The sequence below is a fragment of the Lissotriton vulgaris genome, chromosome 11 (genome assembly GCF_964263255.1).
Source record: "Lissotriton vulgaris chromosome 11, aLisVul1.2, whole genome shotgun sequence".
NCBI classification, from domain to species: domain Eukaryota; kingdom Metazoa; phylum Chordata; class Amphibia; order Caudata; family Salamandridae; genus Lissotriton; species Lissotriton vulgaris.
The window spans coordinates 575,859,473-575,875,147 of NC_141699.1; positions in this window are offsets into that span (position 1 = coordinate 575,859,473).

Here is a 15,675-nt window from a genome sequence, read left to right on the forward strand (position 1 = left end):
TGACTTTTACAGCATTTTAAAGCAAACCGGATGCCTGAGACAAGTAAAAAGTCACAGACAATGCCAACACATATCATCATCTTTGGGTGCTCGTGGTAGCCTTTGTTCATATTCTGTGTTGGGTCATTAATGTTTTGTTGTTTCTGCACTAACTACAATGACTTGTGAACACGTTTTGCGACACTTCACACGTTTACTATTTCTAAATGGAAAGTGTTAAAACAATTTTTAAGGGTGCTCACAGAGTCACAGTGTGCACCTTGGAAGCATGAAAGGCTGAGTGGGCCATGCTGAGTTCGGACTCATGACCAGTAATTTATAGCCATGTTTCAGCAAAATCCACTTAATTCACTTAGCCACTTTCGTGGGTTTTGTGCAGTTACAATTACATTGTCCCTTCCCATTTTCCCTCCAGTGCCAAGATTCAATACTCCATTACCCCCTCACTGTATTTTCTTCTTTCTTGCAGTGCCAATGACATTTCCTTGCCTAGTTACCTCTGTCTTTAGTTGTACAGGTTCCAGCTGGGCTATTAGGTAATCAGGGAGTGCCCGAAGGTCTTCTCTGGCAGGTCAGTGTGTGGGCTTCTGTGGGCCTGTTTTATGGTCTACTTGGGGGGTACTGTACATTTCCTTGATAAAAGAAAAAAACATTCCCTGCAGCAAGCTCTAATTCACGCAGTCTTCCATAACTTGTAAAACATTTATGCCGCGTGTCTTCACAAATTCGCAATCGCCCCAAATTGCAAGCTTGGGCCTATTTTTAGCTATCTAATTCACAAAGTGGTGGGCCACTTAGAGGGGCATTTTTGCAAGACTCTATTGCCACAACAACATCACATTCTGGACGTTGTGTTGGCGATAGGGGCTTCACCATATTTACAAGGCAGCATTAAGCCACTTAACGTGGCTTAAGCTGCCTTGTAAATAAGGCACCCTTTTACGCTACACTTAGCGTGAAGCAGGAGGGCAATGGGTGTTGCTGTGGGCATTCCACCACAACACCCATTGATTTTGACGCTGCCCCATATTTTCAAGGGTGGCTTAAATATGGTGTAGCACCAAAATTAAGACCAGGGAAAACCTGATCTTACCCTGGAGAAACGTGGAGAAATGTTTCATTTCTCCTTGTTTTTGCTGTTTCCATGTGTGCTGCGTTGTGCCGTACACAGTGAAATAGCAAAACAACAATGATTGCTTATGTGAAGGATGGAGCCCCTTTCTGCACAAAAATAATCATTTGAAAAAAATAAAGTTTTGCAACTTTTATGTGTGCTGTATTGAGTAAAACGACATTTAAAAACTGTTTATGTGCAGGAACGACACCTTCCTGCGCATAAACAATCAACCCCTGCAACACAGACACTCTTGCACTATGATGCAAGGGTGCCTGCGCTGGCACTAGGCAGCTACATTTACAGCCAGTGCTGGGAGAAATGCAGGGCTGCACTATAATCTTGTAAATATGATGCAGCCCTGAATTACTAAAGTGACGGAGCGTGCCTTTAGGCTTAACTTCAGACTTCGCCACTTTACTCATAAATATGCCCCTGAATTTGGTGTCTAGATGGTTTTACCATCGCAGTCTGATGCTGAATCTGTACCCAACAGTGCAGGACAACTTTCCTACTTTTTCCTTTTCTCTGTTTCCTAAATAAATTGTGCTGGAAAAAGTACCATTATATCCCATTATAAAAAAAAAAGTGGGTGGGGGTTTCTTATGGATAGCTGCACTTGCTTGCTCATACGCAATACAATACTGATTTAATCTTATGTCTCACCCATTTCAAATGTAAACCAGCCACCACTGTGTGTCACTAAAGCTGTGTTCTCATCTCACATGTTCTCAAGTTAATTCTTTTGGGGTATTTCCAGGCAGTCTGCTGGTCTGGCTAATAGGACACCACCCCTTTCAGAGTAGAATGAAGCACTTTCTGATTTGACAGCATATGCGCATGAACCCTATACTCTCTGGAAAAAATGGGATTCTTCCACATTCAGCACCGCTGCATCAGAACATTCCATCAGCCATAACATTCATCATTCAAAACATGGGAGAAGAGTGAAAACAAATGATGTGCCCATGAGACTTCAATCTGAAAGCACAAAACAGAAGCCCTCATTGCCGGTGAGATGGAAGCCGCCTCCTGCCTCGGCTGCTAGGATGCGCCCACAGTTCGTATGGGTCCAAAGTAGATGCGCTGAATTATGGCCTGCATCCTGACTGGTAAGTAGTTTCTGAAAAGGCCACATTACGGATAATGAATGGATGGGTCCGAGCATCTATAAAACCTCACCATGGTAAATAAGGGACATAAAACACCGATAAAGAGGAGATGACATCCCTGTAAGTTATCATTACAAGCAACGCGCAGTGATAAATTGACCTGAAATGGAAATTCAACGAGTTTTTATGGAAATGAATTAAAATCTTCAGAAACTGAAGCCTTTTAATGAGTCTGGGAGGACGGCGGCCAAGTTCTGGGTCTTGTTGTGGCTTAGCTCTACAGAAAAAATATGAGCGGACATTAGTCTTGCAGGCCCACTTGCTCCTGAAAGCCACTTCGCTATGAAGTCCTTTGGTATATACATTTGACATAATACGTAAGCAAGAGAGGAGGCTTTGGTGGTAATGCTGGGCTGTGTCATGTATGTTCAGCTTTTATATTAAAGTATACATTTCACAACCCTGGGTTTGGCAGTGCAATTTCCCCACTACTGTGTTATTATTATTATTATTATGATTATTATGATTATTTAGCTTGTAGAGCTCCTGGTTACTCCAATGGAGTGTCCCAGCGCTAGAACACCATCCAAGCTATAGCAACTGACCTGCATCAAGCTACCTCCCTCACACCTTTAACCCCAAGTAGTAATAATAAACGGATTATTGTGTTCAAGGGAGGAATATATGACATTACAAAGTGTACTAATACTATGCGTGCTATTACAACACGGGTATTACTACGCCAATACCATTACTCAGAACTGCCATTACAATGCAAACTTTTACCACGTATATGCCTTTATGATGCATGCCATTACAACACACAGGCATACGTGGTAAAGGCATACACTTGGTAAAAGTGGTGAAGTTATGTAAATCTCTCTCTTACACTCTCTCTCATGCTCTCTCTCTCGCTCTCTTCCTATCTCTCTCTCTCTCTCTATCTATATATATATATATATATATATATATATATATATATATATATATATATATATATATATATATATATATATTTATATATATATATTTATTGCAGCTCCTGGTTTGCACCCACTCAGTGCATTCGCAAATGGGTGCTCTTGCGCAGAAGGTGCATCTGCTATATCACAGCTCCCAGCCTTGCCCATATCACAAACAAAACAGCACTCGCGGGGTGAGTCCCAATCATATATATATATATATATTACCTACTGGCGGTCGCCCGTAGGTAGTTATAGTTAGGATTTTTTTCAATGCAAAATCTCAAAATTCTATTTGGAATAACTTTGGCGCCCGTTGACGAATCTGCCTGAAAATTTCCTCAAAATGGCCTCGTCGAGCTTCGGTCCTTCCCTGAAAGTTTGGGGGAGATGTGTCAAGCGGGGGCCGGGATAAAAGGGGGGTCCCAAAACGCGTTTTCCCCATGTTAATTTCCATAGGGCGGTCAAACTCACTTTTAGCCCGAACGGCTGAATGGATTTACACCAAACTTGGCAAAATTGTAGGGACTGGTAGCCTTTGCTATGTCTCAAGATATGTGCTCCAGTGGATTTTGAGTAATTTCGGTTAAAAAAAATATATATATCTATGGCAGCGCCCTGGTACGAGCTCCCGGGAGCGCTCCGGGCGCGCCACACGACTTGTGCACAGAAAGCTGATTGGTTCTTGGGTGTCTGTAAACATTCAAAACAGTCCGGAGCGGCCGCCATCTTGTGTCTCGGTAGGATCAAGACACAAGAGGTGGCCAAAACAAAGGGGGAAATGACCATAAGGGGGCAGGGTAGACCCACCCTGATCCCCTAGGTTTGATGTGGGGCAAAAAAAAAAATATTTTCGATTGTCGCGGAGGGAGCGCCCGGTACGCGCACGGGGAGCACACCGGGAAGCGCACAAAAGAGAAAAAAGAATGCCAGAGTTTAAAATTTTTGGCAATATTTTATAAATGGGAGGTAGTTCTGAACTTTTTTTAAAATTCTTTTTGTTTTATATTTTTTTTATTATTTTTCTGAACATTTTTCTATTTTTTTGTATTTTTGAACAATTTTATATTTTATGGTTTTTTTTTAGGGGAACAAACAAAAAACAGGGAATTGGAAATGGCTCAACAGGAGCAAAAAAAAATAAAAGAATTACTGTTTTCTTTTCTTGCTGCATTGGTGGTTGTCTACAGCATTATTTATTAAGGTGACACTAAGTTCACCATAGCATAATGTTTTGCCACAGAAAATGCAAACAAATTTGAGGTTGCCAAATTTTTGCTGAATATTTGGCACCATTTGGCGTTCTTCTGGACCAGAAAGTGAGGGTACAGTAGAGGAAGTGCTGGCCACAGGGGGTGGGTTGTTTCAAAGTTCCTGGACTTCAGCCTGGGCTAAATTATTGGGATGCCACCTCTCCATGTGGCGGATCATGGTAAAATTACCAAAAGAATATTTCTTTGTGGGATTGCCCCTGGAGAGAACTTTGTCACAAATAAGACAGGTGACTTTGGGGGCGTTCACCTTTTTTTGGTCATCAGGAAAAGAGAAGAATTGCCAAATGAAGTGCACTTTAATGTGCCTTTGTCTTGGTTCTTCAGGGAGGAAGCGCCTTGGTTGTTGATCCTCCTCCTCTTCTTCTTGTCCTCCAAGAAACTGTGGTGGTGGACCTTCTTTTCTTGGTGGTGGGGGTGGTGGTGGGGGTGCACCAGCTGCAGCAACAAGTGATGCCATTGTTTGCTCAAAAATAGCTCTTACTCTCTCAATGAAGAAAGTAGGAATGAGGAAAAAAGGAGGGGGCTTTCATTATTTGGAGAAAAAAAATTATGAGAACCAATGAAAAGTGTTATTTTCAAGTCACATGACCCGATGCGCTTACTTTACGCGCTCCGGCGCCCTTACGTTACGCGCACCGGGCCGCGGAGCGCTTCCGGGTGCGTTTACGCAGCGCGTCATAAGACACATCGCGCGGCTACGTGATATGTCAAAAAATTTTGAGAGAGCTGGCACCCGGAATACTGAATACTCTGATCTCTCCCTATGTTCCTACCCGCTCACTACGTTCCCTTGGACAGTCCTTGGTGGTCGTCCCCCGCTTCAGACTTAGTCGGATGGGGGGTCGCTCCTTCCGCGTGAAAGCCGCAACCCTCTGGAATGCGCTCCCCCTGGAAATCCGCCTTTCGAATGACCTAATGTCTTTTCGTAGGGCCTTGAAAACCTTCTTGTTTTAATTGTTTTTCTAGCTTTTATTGTTTCCTTTTGTTTCGGACCTAGTGTTGTGTTGTGTTTGCCTTTCCCTGCGCCAGGACGCTCCTTCGCTGGAGCAGCTGTGCGCATTAAAATGTAACTAACATAACATAACATAACGTGACGCGTCACGATGTTGTTTTCGATCGCGACATTGGCACTAACGGGACGCTTCCCAGTTCGCGCACTGGGGCGCTTCAAAATACTACGCTTTCCGGGGTGCTCACCGGGGCGCATACCGAGAGCGCTCCAGGGCAAAAAAAAAGAAAAAAAAATACACAAAAAAAAAATTTGAAAAATTGTAAGGACTGGTAGCCCGATGTGCGTTTGCTATGTCTCAAGATGAATGTCTGACATAATATCGACAGACAGAATATCGAAATACAAAAATATCAGAACAAAAATATCGACATCAAAAATATCGGAATCCTATCTTCATAAAGGTAAGTACAAAAATATCGAAAAAATAATATCGTAGTACAAAAATATCGGAATTAAAAATATCGTTTTTTTAAATGTATTAATAATAATGTAAAAATAATGTTAAAATACATATAATTTTACAAATATTAAATAAAAATATTAAAAGAAAATTAAAACTAATATATATACATTTAAAATAAATAAAACACTTAATAATATAATGTCATTTTTTTTTAATGTTATTACATTGATTTAATGTAATTTTTTTTTGTTTTTACCCTGTACGCCTGTACCCCAAAAACCCAAAACTGACCCTGAACCCTAAAAATATCCCTGTACCCCAAAAACCCAAAACTGACCCTGAACCCTAAAAATACCCCTTTACCCAAGAACTGAAAACTGACCCTTATCCCTAAAAATACCCCTTTACCCAAAAACTGAAAACTGACCCTGAACCCTAAAAATACCCCTTTACCCAAAAACTGAAAACGGACCCTTATCCCTAAAAATACCCCTTTACCCAAAAACTGAAAACTGACCCTGAACCCTAAAAATACCCCTTTACCAAAGAACTGAAAACTGACCCTGAACCCTAAACATACCCCTTTACCCAAAAACTGAAAACTGACCCTGAACCCTAAAAATACCCCTTTACCCAAAAACTGAAAACTGACCCACAACCCTAAAAATACCCCTTTACCCAAGAACTGAAAACTGACCCTGAACCCTAAAAATACTCCTTTACCCAAAATTAATTAATATTATTTAATTACCAATTAATTATTAATTAACAATAACAATAAAGTAAATATATTAGCACATTAGCTGTAATTAATTTAATTTAATAATTAATATTATTTTCCCCAATTAATGAATTAAGAATAAAAATATATATATAAAAAATTACTATAATTAATGTAATTAACTAATTAATATTAATTAATTACCAACTAAATAATAAAAAATATGTACAAAAATATATTAATTAGTTAACTAATTGATATAAATTAATTACCATTTAATTATTAATTAAAATATGTACAAACATATATTAATTAATTAATTATTATTAAATTACTTCCCACCCTATTCCCCTATAAACCCATAACCCGCTACAGAACATATTTATCAATTAATCAATTAATTAAAATTAATTAAAAAGTAATTCTCAATTAATTAATTAATAATTCCTACTAATTAATAATTAATTTAACACAATTAAATTACTTCCCACCCTATTCCCCTATAAACCCACAACCCGCTACAGTAGTAAAAGACAATATTTAATTAAATTACATTAAAAATAAATAATAAAACATAATAAATACAATATAATATACACTAAATTTATTTAAAAATTGATATTAGTAACATCGAAGTTATTTATTTCGATATTATTGACATCGATATTTACAACTTCGATATTACTGATATCATACTAATATCGATATTTAGACTGTCGATATTACTTACCTTCGATATTTTGTCCCATCGATATTTAAACTTCGATATTTTTGTATATCGATATTTAAAAATCGATATTTTGTCTGTGTACCATATATGTTAGAGCCCAAATGTAGCCCAAATGTAGCCCAATGTAGCCCAAAGATGGCCACCAGACACAAAAAAATACAAATGTAGCCCAAATATCAGCCAGATGTAGCGCAACTATAGCCCAATGATAGTATGTACCAGAGTGTTCTAAAGAACAACTAGAGCGCTAACAGTCTTACTTATAAAGTGAGACTTTTAGTTAGGAATTAGCATTAAAAAAATCTTTGAAATTCACTGAAAAAACATAGGTTTCACACCAGTTATAGTTATCAGGAAATTTTACTGACAAAAAAACAATGAAATTCCACGTTATAGTTAGCTGGACTCACTATAACTTGCGCGCCTGCAATGCACTGCTGATGACGTCACATATTACATCATTCATGACATGGTCAGTGACATCACTCATGACATCACTGATGACACCATCCTAATGACAAAGTGGCAGACCGCCTATCAGCATAAAATAACCTTTGACACACACATTCAAAAATAGAAACTAACATTTTATTAAAAAAGGAGAAACCAACACCAATTACAACAACTTATTAGGTAATTCCAACATCTACATACACATCCACTCATTCAATAACAGTTCTATATAGTCATTCATATATATATTCACTTATCATATGTAGTGATAGACCTATACATCGGATCACTGAAATAATATCGAGGGACAAAATATCGACTTGCAAAAATATCGTGGACAAAATATCGACAGTCAAAATATCGAGTTTGTATCTACAAACAGGTAAGTACAAAAATATCGAGTACAAAACATTGTTTACAATAATATAGTTGTAAAAAATATCGACTTTAATAAAAACAGTGTTAAATTAAATTAATATTAAAATTTAATTACTAAAATATACTTAAAAATACTTACAGTAACTTATAATAATTAAATAATAAATGAAAGTAATAAAAAATGTTTTTACAATATTATTTGTTAAAACATATATATATAGTAACATACTATAATTAAATAACATACTGAAAACTGACCCTGAACCCTAAAAATACCCCTTTACCCAAAAACCCAAAACTGACCCTGAACCCTAAAAATACCCCTTTACCCAAAAACCCCAAACTGACCCTGAACCCTAAAAATACCCCTTCACCCAAAAACTGAAAACTGACCCTGAACCCTAAAAATACCCCTTTACCCAAAAACTGAAAACTGACCCTGAACCCTCAAAATACCCCTTTACTCAAAAACTGAAAACTGACCCTGAACACTAAAAATACCTCTTTACCCAAAAACTGAAAACTGACCCTGAACCCTAAAAATACCCCTTCACCCAAAAACTGAAAACTGACCCTGAACCCTAAAAATACCCCTTTACACAAAAACTGAAAACTGACCCTGAACCCTAAAAATACCCCTTTACCCAAAAACTGAAAACTGACCCTGAACCCTAAAAATACACCTTTACCCAAAAACTGAAAACTGACCCTGAACCCTAAAAATACTCCTTTACCCAAAATTAATTAATAATATTTAATTACCAATTAATTATTAATTAACAATAACAATAAAGTAAATATATTAGCACATTAGCTGTAATTAATTTAATTTAATTATTAATATTATTTTTTCCCAAATAATTATTAACAATAACTAAAAATTATATATATATATATATAAATAAATTACTCTAATTAATGTAATTAACTAATTAATATTATTTAATTACCAATTAATTACTAATTATAAAGATGTACAAAATTATATTAATTAATTAACTAATTAATATTAATTAATTACCAATTAATTAATAATAATAAAAATTACAAACATATATTAATTAATTAATTATTAATAAATTACTCCCCACCCTTATCCCCTATTAACCCAACATCCCGCTACTAAACATTAACTACAATTTATATTACTATTAATAAAAAATTGTTATTTTTTTAACCTTTTTTCTACATATTATTGAAATTTTTTACTTTGACTATTTATATATATTTTTGTACTCGATATTTTTTTATCATTATTTTAATCGATATTTTGATGAGTGTGTATATGTGTGTGTTAGTGAGTGAATGACTGTCTCACTAGTGTCTTTATCAGTAACTACATATGTTTTAATCTAGTATATGTGAGTATTGATGTATATAAGTGAGTGTATGTGAGGGTGAGAGATTGTAAGAGTTCCTGTTTAAATAAGTATGTGTTTCTATAAGTGATTGTTTAAGAGAGTAAGACGGTGTAAGTTTCCTTAGAAGTAATGTGCTAGTGTATGTATAGCTGTATATGCAAATAAATGGATGTTCAATAGTTTATTTGCATGTGTAAGTATGTGTGTGAGTGACTTTTGGATGACTGTCAGTGTGTAACAGGATGTATATGTGTATCACTACATATGATGAGTGAGTATATGTATGAGTGACTATATAGAACTGTTGCTGAATGAGTGGATGTGTATATAGATGGTGGAATTACTGAATTGGTTGTTGTAACTGGTATGGGCATCTCCATTTTTTGGAAAATGTTAGTTTCTATTTTTGAATATGTGTTTCAAGGGTTACATTACACTAAAAGGAGGTCTGTCAGTCTGTCACAGGATGGTGTCATGAGTGATGTCATGAGTGATGTCACTGACCATGTCATGAGTGATGTAATATGTGACGTCATCAGCAGTGCATTGCAGGCGCGCAAGTTATAGTGAGTCCAACTATCTATAACGTGGGAATTTCAATGGTTTTATGTCAGTAAAATTTCCAGCTAACTATAACTGGTGTCAAACCTATGTTTTTTTCAGTTTATTTAATAGGTTTTTTAAATGCTAATTCCTAACTATAACTGGTGTGAAACCTATGGTTTTTTCAGTGCATTTCATAGGTTTTGTAAATGCTAATTCCTAACTATATATAGGGCCTCAACCCTATGTTTTTTTCAGTAAATTTCAAAGTTTTTTAATAGCAAATTTCTATTGCTATCAAATATAATATTTTTTATAATGAATACTATATTGTATATTTATGTAATACTATTTTTTATATGTATATATATATATTTTTTTGCCCTTGAGAGCTCCAGGTGCGCGTACCGGTGAGCGCACCGGTAAGCGCAATCTTGCGGCGCGCCCCGGTGCGCGTACCGCTGAACGTTCCGTTAGCGCTATTGCCGCGAACGAAAACATCATCGTGACGTATCGCGTAGCCGCGTCCGCGTGATACGCACGGCGTATGCGCACCCGGAAGCACTCTAGCGCATACGATTATGCTACGTAAGCATCCGACGCGCTAACGCTACGCAACCCGGGGCGCGCCCCGCGGCGCGTAGCGTTAGCGCGTCGGGTCATGTGACCTAAAAATAACACTTTTTATTGGTTCAGGACAGTTTTGGTTTCCAAATGATGAAAGCCCGGGTCATGTGACCTGAAAATAACACTTTTCATTGGTTCAGGACAGTTTTGTTTTCCTAATGATGAAAGCCCCCACCTTTTTTCCTCATTCTCACTTTGTACTTTGAGTGAGGAAGACTTGTTTCCAGAGCTATTAGTACCTATTTGTACTCAGAAATGGCTACAGTAGCAGCAGCAGCAGGAGCATCTCAGCCACCACCACAAGGACCACCACAACACCACAGTGGTGGAGATGAAGAAGAGGAGGAGGAGGAGGAGGAGAGGCGGCGCTACCTGCCAGAAGATACTACCCCCTTCAAGCCAAAGGAGCACATTGTGTGGAATTTTTTTTAAATCCCAAAGGGCCTCAAGAAAGTAAATGCGCCAAAGGTGACTTGTCTGATCTGTGGCACTGTACTTTCCAGGGGGAACCCTGCTAAAAAATATTCTTTTAGCAACAACACCATGATTCGCCACATGCAACGCCGGCACCCTAACACTATAGTGCGTCAGAGGTCAGAGAACTGACCAGAAACCCTCCCCAATCTTCTCCCAGCACCTCCCAAAGTACCCAACCCACTCCATCGGGACCAGAGACAAGGGAGATGGTCCCAAACAATCAAACCCAGTTTGGAAATTTCAAAATAGTTTGCGTATTTTGTGGGCGTACAATTTGCTATGGTGAGCAACGTGTTAAACTCATCAACTGTGCTGGTGAAATCCACAAGTGCCCAAAGAAACCTTAATTTTTTCCTGTTTTTTTTTGCTCCAGTTGAGCCGTTTACAATTCCCTGTTTTGTTTGTCCCCATAAAAATTCCCAAAAATGTAAAATTGTTCATAAAAGCTAAAAAAAGTACAAAATGTTCAAAAAAACGATAAAAAAATATAAAACAACAAAAAGAATTAAAAAAAGTTCTTTTTAGAACTACCTCCAATTTATAAAAAAATTCTACATTTTTTCAAAACTCTGTCATTCTTTATTCCCCATGGTACTCTCTCCGGTACGCTCTCCGGTGCGCGTACCGGGCGCTACCCCAGCGCAAATTGAAAAAATAATAATATTTTTTGCCCCGCGGGGCCCTTTTATGGCCCCCACATCAAAACTAGGGGGTCAGGGGGGTCTACCCTGCCCCCTTTTGGTAATTTCCCCCTTTCTTTTTGCCACCGCTTGCGTTTCGATCCTACCGAGACACAAGATGGCAGCCGCTCCGGACTGTTTGGAATGTTGACAGACACCCGAGAGCCAATCAGCTTTACGCACGCGAACTCGCGTAGCGCGCTGGTACTCACCCCGGTGCGCGTACCGGGACGCGCTTATAGATATATATATTTTTTTGAACCTAAATTACTCAAAATCTACTGGAGCACATATCTTGAGACATAGCAAAGACACATCGGGCTATCAGTCCCTACAATTTTGCCAAGTTTGGTGGAAATCCATTCAGCCGTTCGGGCTAAAAGTGAGTCCAACCGCCCAATGGAAATTAACATGGGGAAAACACATTTTGGGACCCCCCTTTTATCTCAGCCCCCGCTTGACGAATCCCCCCCAAACTTTCGGGAAAGGAGGGGAGCGCAGCGAGGCAAATTTCAGGAACTTTTCAGGCAGATTCCTCAACCGGCGCCAAAGTTATTCCCAATAGAACGTTGCAGATTCCCTATGGAAAACAATCCTAACTATAACTACCTACTGGCGACCGCCAGTAGGTAATATATATATATATATATATATATATATATATATATATATATATATATATATATATATATATATATATATATATATATATATATATATATATATATATATATATATATATATATATATATATATATATATTCAATGAAAAAAACATAGGTTATAATCCATATATAGTTAGGAATTTCCATTTACAAAACCTTATTTTACTCACACAAAACCATTGAAATTCCATATATAGTTAGATGCGCTAACTATATATCGCGCACCCGCAATCCACTGCTGATGATGTCACATATTACATCATTCATGACATGGTTAGTGACATCACTGATGACATCACTGATGACATCTCAAATGACATCACTGATGACAACATCCAGTGACTGTATGTTTCTGTAAAGTTAAAATATGTCTTACATATTGAAGAATGAGTGGATGTATAAGTTTCTGGAAGAAGGATTTAGTAGGTGCATGACTGACTGTATGAGAGAATGATTAAATGTGTCTTAATGAGTGCATGGGTTAGTGACTAAACTATCTTAATTTGTGCATCATTATATCTGTTGTTCTACAGACTGCTGCATGTGTTGATCAGTAGCTATATGAGTAACTGTATGGGTTATTGATTGGTTGTCCAAGTATTTGTATGGGACACTGAGTGTGTGTGTATGGGTGGCTGGGAGGTGTGTGACTCTGTACATAGATGTGTGAGTAGTTGATTCACTATATGTATGGGTTCAAAACTGCATGTGGAAACAGCTGTATGGGCGGTTGACTGTGCATGAGTGTATTGGTGAGTGAATGGATATCTCAGTGCTACATGTCAAAGTAAGTACATATGTAAAACACAGTACATGTGAGAGTTGACATATATAAATAACTGTGCATAAGAGCCAGTGAATATGTGAGTGGCTGTATGGATCATTGTGAACATGTATCAGGGATTGTATAAGAGAGTAAATATGTGTTAGTATATGTTTGAATAAGTAAGGTGTGTATAACTGTATAGTTGAGAAAATGGAGGTGTGATTGATTTTTTGAATAACTGACTAGGTGTGTGAGTAACTCCATGGATGAGTGACAGTCTGTGACTGTCTGTTTACACTGATTGTATCTAAGGTTATATTAGAGTCTGAAGAGGTTCAGGTATTATCACATGAATGATATCATCAGTGATGTGATCAGTAATGTCAAATGAGATGTTATCAGTGATTTTATCAGTGATGTCATTTGAGATGTCATCAGTGATGTCATCAGTGATGTCACTAACCATGTCATGAATGATGTAATATGTGACATCATCAGCAGTGGATTGCGGGTGCGCGATATATAGTTAGCGCATCTAACTATATATGGAATTTCAATGGTTTTGTGTGAGTAAAATAAGGTTTTGTAAATGGAAATTCCTAACTATATATGGATTATAACCTATGGTTTTTTCATTGAATTTCAATGGTTTTTTAAATGCTAATATCTGTAGCTGTAAAATATATTCTTCTTTAAATCTTGAAATATATTTTTCATGTTCTTTACACAATTTTTTAAAAATATATTTTTTTGTTTCGCTGCCAGTCCGCGAACCGGTCAGCTTCCCGGTAGCTCAATTTAAAGCCGCGGCTTAGTACGCGAACCGGTAACCGTTCCTTTAGCGTAACTGTTACGTTCGCATGACGTTTTGCGTTATCGCGTAATACGTCATTGGACGCGCCAAGTTAGCGGACCCGGAAGTGGACCGGAAAACGAAGCAAAGCGCGAAACGTAAACACAGCAGGTCATGTGACTCGATAATAACACTTTTCATTGGTTCATTTCACTTTTGGTTTCCTAATGATGTAATAATTGGTCATGTGATAAAAAATTAACACTTTTCATTGGTTTAGAATTTTTCCTTCTCCCAAATGATGAAAACCCCTCCTTCTTTCCTCACTCTGACTTTCATCTTGGTGAGAGAAAGACCCTTTTTGATTCATCAGCAATGGCTTCAATGGTTGGTTCAGCCAGTGTGCCACCACCACCTCCTCCACCTCCTCATGGGAAGAAAGGACCACCTGCTTCAGTAATTATGGAAGAGGTGGAAAATCAAGAAGAGGAAGAAGAGGAAGAACATTCTGAGTTTTTGCCAGAAGAGCCCAGGAGATATAACAGGAAAGAAAATTACATCTGGCAATTTTTTAAATTTCCAGCTGACCAAAAAAAAGTCAATGCAAGATACGTCTTTTGCCGTATTTGCGGCGAACGTCTTTCAAGGGGCACTGAAAAAAAGTACAGCTATGGGAATTATACAATGCACAGGCACATGAGTCGGTGGCACCCTAACAATTACAGCAATGCCCAGCTTCGCGACCAACAACAAAATCCCCCAGAAATGGCAAGAAGATCTGTTGTTCAGGAGGTATCGGGACCGGAGGCGAGGGAGGTGATCCCGAACATCCAAATCAACATGGGTGAAGTGAAGCAAGTCTGTGTGTGGTGCAACCAGACACTTTGCTACCACGAAAGTAGCATTACCCTTATAATGAGAGCCATCAACAATCATATGTGCCCAAAACCCCCCAAAAAATAAATTCATCTTTTTTTTGTTGCTCCTGTTGAGCCCTCTTCGATGAATCATTTTTGTTTCCCCCCTCCCCCCCAAAAAGTAAAAAAAAATACAAAATGTTCAGAAAAAAACAAAAAAATATAAAAAATATTCAGAAAAGTAATAAAAAAAATTTAAAACAACAAAAAGAAAAAAAAAGTTCTTTTCAGAACTACCTCCCCATTATTAAAAAAAATTGGTAGAATTCTTTGAACTCTGCCAAGCTCTATTTCTATTAGTTCGCTCCCAGTTCGCACTCCGGTACGCGAACTTTGAGCGCACCCAAAATTTTTTTTTAAAAAAAAGGAACAGTAAGTATAAGGAAAGGAAACAGACAGTTATGTTACAAAAAAGACAGCTATAGGGAGTAAAGAAAAGATACTGTGACCCGCAATTCACTTCTGATCATGTCATATATTACATTATTTTTGACATGGTCAGTGACATCATCAGCAGTGGATTGCGAGTAACAGTTTTTTTTGTTTACGTCCTATAGCTGTCTTTTTTGTAACATAACTGTCTGTTTCCTATCCTTAAACTTACTGTTCCTTTTTTTAACGAGATAATAGATGTGAAGACCTACCATTGTAGTAAAACATGCCCACTTATTACATCATTCATAACAT